This window comes from Abrus precatorius, unplaced genomic scaffold, assembly GCF_003935025.1.
Source record: "Abrus precatorius isolate BTA unplaced genomic scaffold, Abrus_2018 Scaffold5, whole genome shotgun sequence".
Taxonomy (NCBI): domain Eukaryota; kingdom Viridiplantae; phylum Streptophyta; class Magnoliopsida; order Fabales; family Fabaceae; genus Abrus; species Abrus precatorius.
In genome coordinates, this window is record NW_020874395.1 from 22,682,981 (window position 1) to 22,688,783 (window position 5,803).

The following is a 5,803-nucleotide window of genomic DNA, read 5'->3' on the forward strand; positions in this document are numbered from 1 at the left end:
GACTTGCGCGTAAACACTTTACCTAGTGAGAGTATCAATGCCCAAGGCTAATGCACACAAAAAGCCTGCGCGTAACAACTCTTGGTGCTGAAAGTAGCTACACGCAAGGTTAAAACACATAATAGACTTGCGCATAACAACTCTGGGCAGTGAAAGTACCAAAGCGCAGTTGCGCATAAACACTCTAGCTACTGAAAGTACCTACGCGCAAGGCAAATTCACACAGAACACATGTGCATAGCAACTCTTGTTACTGAAAGTGTCTACGCGCAACATCAGAATTTGGGAAACTGCCTTTAAGTGTCAACTTTGGGCGTTTAAAGTTCTTACTTCAGTCGTAGAAGCTTAAAGTGCCAATATGGAAGAAGACGGAAAAATTATAAAAAGCAGTTGGAAGTTCAGACTAGGAATCTTTTCTCATTTTTTCATTTCTACACGTTAGGAAAGTTAAAGAAGGAGATTGGGGGCAACTTTCAAGCTCTGGACCTTGAAGAATCAGGCTGAGGATTAAATTTATGAAGAAATTATGCAGCTCCTCTTTTCTTACTCTTTCTTTCTCTTTTTCTTTTAAGAACATGTTTTGATATCTTTTTCTTAAGGATTGATGGATCTGATTTTGATATTGTAAATTAATTGTGAATCTGGATTTTAAGATCTTGATTGTATTGAATCCTAAATTCTTTCTTTAATGCAATTCTTGAATTAGCTATTTAATTGAATTGAACCTAGAGGATTTTCATCAATGGAAGTTGAGTTAATTTCTCAAATCTGAATTGAATGTCAAGGTTATGGATATCCTAGAGATAAGAATTCATGATCTTGTGATCTCTTAATTTCTAATGCCTAGTGCAATATTTGACTGAATTACACCTAAGGAATTAGGGTAGTTTAGTTAGATATTAGGATCAATGAGGCAATGAATTGTTCTTTGATTAATCTAGTAAAATTGATCATCAATCAAAGAAGAAACTTAGAGTTCATATCTACTTCAGTTTTGCAATTGATAAATAGATGAAATTAATCCTAACTTCATTTACATATCATTTCATTTCTAAATTTGTTGCTTTATTTTACTGTAATTTTTTTATTTCTACACTTCATTGCTTTTGTTCTCCAATGATTCAAAACATCTCAACTATTTATTTGGCTCAACTAGTTATTGATTTATGAAGTGATAATTGATAGAACTAATTCCTAAGAATGATACTTGGGACTCAAACTGAATTTCAAATTTTATTACTTGTTAGAACTACTTAGTACACTTGCTAGTTAGCGTTCTCTAATTTTGTGACAACCACAACATACATGCATATACACTCAAAACAAGAATCATATACGTCATCAATACCACAAAACATGCTTCAAACATAACAAAAACATGTTCTCATCCATCATATACTCAATACCATGCATTTCATCATAACATTTTCATGAACACAAATATACTACTTTCTTAGTAATAAGATAGAACTATCTTTACCTTGAAATGGAAGTTTAGTGAAGGGTTTGTGAGAAATCTTGCTTAAAAGGTTGGGTTCTTCCTAAATATCATAAGAGATCCTATTTAGAGGAGGAAAACAAGAAAATAACCAAAGGAATGGAGAATCAAGCTTCAAGATCTTATCAAATAGTAAGGAGAGTGAACTTCCAAGCTTGGATTGAAGAAAGATTAGAGTTTTTCAAGGATTTTCTAAGAAAATGAGGAGAGAAGTCAAAGAGAATGGAGCGGATCATAACTTGAATTATAATCTAAGTTTCTCAACTTGGAAACCCTTAGATACCCCCTCAACTTGCGACATTCTCGCTGTAGAGAGCTCGCTGCAGCGTAAAAATTATATAAAATTTCACTTTACTGTCTGTCATTCTAGTTACAACGAAAGCATCCTCGCTATGGCAAGAACATTCTCGCTATAGCAACAGAGTGTCAAAAAGCCTGATTTTGGACGCTCATTTCTCGTTTCAGCGAGAAAGTATCAAAGAGCCTAATTATTAACGCCTATTTCTCGTTACAGCAAGATACATCTCACTATACAGCAAAAAAATCCTACAACTTACATACGTAAAACTCTCCTAATTTCAAACATCATATATTAACAATTTACACAAAATATAAAATTAATAAATAATTAAAATAAAATGTTACAACTTTTTCACTATATGATAAATAATATACATTTAAATAAAAATTGATTTTAATATATTTATATTCATATTTTAGTTATATTTAATGATTTGAAAATAATTTGATGAAAAGTAATTATTTTCAACTTCAAATTAAACAAATAGAAGTCCAAAATCTTCAATGTAACTCGGCAAACGTTACGAGGTAAGCTTATTTAATTCTTTTGCGAGGATGTGGTGTTATATTCTAATTCTACACTTTATTTTTCCTTATTTTAAATTCACTGTGCGGCGATGGGAGTATGGCACCGAACCCTTCATTAATTATTCAACCAAAAAGCAAATCTATGTATGGTACTTACGTAATCCAAAAGGCGCCGTCAAAGTTTTAAGTTGGCACCAAAAAGAAAAAAGAAAAGATAATCTGCAGAAAAGACATAAAAAGAAAAAGGTTGGTTTGGTCGGATGTCAGAATTCTAATTCCTGAATATAGTTTGTGGATGTCAGACAATTATTACCTTTGGGGATTGTTTGCAATTTTGGAGGCAGGGGTCATGGAAAAAGCTTAGGTGGTTCATTGGGGTATATTTGTTTAGATTAGACGAATTTCAAGTTTTATTAAGATTTTGTTCCATGAAATCAACCACAAATTTATTATTTATAATTAAAAGGTTAGTTAAAAATTTATTGTTTGTAGTTAAAAAATTTATATATTAAATAATTAAATTTGATAAAATTAACTATACAATTAATTAAAATATAATAAATGACTTAAAAATATAATATTGTATTAGTATAATATTCAGTTTAAATATCGTCTATTTTATTTATTATTAATAAAAAATTATTTTTTATCAACTATTTATTAAGTCAACATAATGTTACTTAAGTTGAGATTATTAAGTGAAAGGATTCGTATATTTAGGACATTGATGTCAATGAATATATTAATTATGTGGGTTCTTAGCGTCTCGCAATTATTAGTCATGCTAAATGATAAGTTTCTTTTAAAGTTTTGTTTACGGTTTCTTTATTCTAAATGAAAAAATTATTTATGATAATTATTTATTTATCATGATCATGTTAATCCTTTTGCGAATAAATAATATTTATTTATCAAGTTAGCCTTAGTACCAACTAAAGTCGTAGAGCTACCAGCACGTAATGATCTCCCTTTATTGTATGTCTTGTTTTTTATGGATAAATTTTGAAACTTATCCATACATCAATACTCCTACAAGGCATGAATGAAATGGGGTGTTATTCAATCTGTAGATAACGAGTCCTGATGAGCTTCAATGTACATTTGTCTTAATCGCTTTATAATGTGACTTTTTTATATGTCAAAAATCATCTTCTCATTCCTCCCTATACGTCGAAAATTATCTTCTCATTCTAGGGAGGAATAGAGAAGTTCTACATGAATAGAAATAATTAATATGAGTAAAAGAAATAGAGATCTAATCAGACTTAAAATTAATTAATTAACTTCTATTACCTTCCAATCTTTGAATCACTCAACCTTTGTATCCTTATGCCCCTTAGCAAAATTGGTATATGGCACATTATACATCTTTTTAATAATATATGATACTTGGTGGATACCCTTCTGTAATAGATACTAACTGAACACATAATAAAATAATACAATTATGATAACATTTACATCAAATAAAGTTCTGCACCATATTTTATAAATAACTTACTAAGTCGATCCATCCCGTTTCAAACTTAGAAGTGATCTCAATTGTATTTGGGTATGTGACTATTGCCCATAGGAAGATGTAATAGTAATGGATCTCTAGCATGTGCGCTGTGTAGAGAGGGACAATGTGTCATATGTAGTCGACGATGTAAAATGTGAAACTCACTGTACTAGAGGGAAAGGAGGCACATACCTAGGGTTGGACACCATGATGAACTATTCCTGTCTGCCAACCTAGAAGGTCTGCACTACAGTTGGTGTGAAGGTGGAAGTTCGAGTGGTTGATGGAGAAGTCTTGTCATGAGTAGGGCACCATGATGAATTATTTTTTCATGTCGATTAGAGTGTTAACGCTTCAAAAGATACAAAAGAACCTTGGCTTCCCCATTTCATAAACCATGCAACTCATTTTCTTACTTAAACTAATGCAAAGCAAGATTGAAAGTATAAAGCTTTTGTGGGAATAGTAAAACTCAGTCGGTTTGTCCATCTAATGAATGAATTATAATAATTATTAGAATAAGGTCAAATTATAGTCTCATGCCAATCATCAAATCCATCCTTTTCCCTATATTTTTCTTTGCACCAATCACACCAAGGAAATGTGTTTTATAAAAAAAATAGTAATATCTTTATTTAATTAAACGTTAGCAGCCTACAACAAGCTAGTGACGTAGATAGCTTAAACAATAAAAATGATCAAGTTACAGTCCTAAAATATATTGATAAATAAATCAAACATACATATTACAATCCTAAAATTATTTTAGAACACATTCCCTTATAACTTCACAACATGCATATTCTACAATTTCTACAAATACAAACAATTCAAGGAAAGACTTCTACACTCATCTTCCAATCAGGCAATCTCTAGTCTTATAACTCTATCTTAGACATCATAAGTCTATTCTACATAAAAAAATAAAAAATAAATAAACCAATTAAAAGTTAGAGTATCATACAAAAAACATAGGGATTAAGGTGTTCCTAGTATTGTTAACAAAGGCAATTTTATCAAGATTGTGGACATCAAGAACAAAATTAAGTGAAAAAGAAGCCAAAATGTTCCATTAATTCTCAAAGAACAGAGCATGGAGCCCATCTAACCCAAATGATTTGGTATTGTCTATACTAAATAAGGATGCCCAGATTTCTTCTATGGAAATAGTAGTACAAAGCCTAATTCTATCATCATCCCTAAGGGAAGGAAAGGTATGATCAGTTTAGAGATGAAATTGATCAGGCTCAGGGTCATGATATAAAGTTTTAAAAAAGTTAAGAGCCATGAGCCTCAATTTCTAAGGGTTGTATTCCCATATACCATAATCATCTTTTAAAGTCTCAATATTATTCTTTTGCCAACGACAAACAATAGCTCTATTGAAAAACTTAGTATTTCTATATCTTAGATTAAACTATTTAGATCTATAGTGATGGTACTAATAGAATTTCTCATGATCTAACACTTGTTGGTATTCCTGGTGAATTTCATTAAATTACTAAGGAAGGGATTATCATGATAAGCTAATTTATAAGATATTCCCTGAATTCTACTGAGTAAGGCTTTTTTCTTGCTAAAAATATTACCAAAAACACTCTATTCCAATCTGATATATTATTAGTGAACCTTTCCACATTATCTGTGCAAGAGGAAGAGGGGATCCAAAAAAGTTTATTTTGATTAGGAAAATCAAGGTGGGTAAGACAGGGAGTAAGAAACTTAAAAGTTTTGGCATAAGTATAAGTAGTGTTTCTATCCCTAATTCTAAGCCATAGGCCAACATGATCAGATTTAAGTACATGAATTTGGGTGACTGAGCTATTATGAAAGGAGAGGTGCCAGATCTCATTAACCACTACCCTGTCTAGCCTTTCTTTTAGTTCTCCTTCCATCCAGGTAAAAGGAAAGCTCTTAAAGCTTAAGTCATGTAAACCACATTTATCTAAACAATTTGCAAACTTATTGATTTGAGT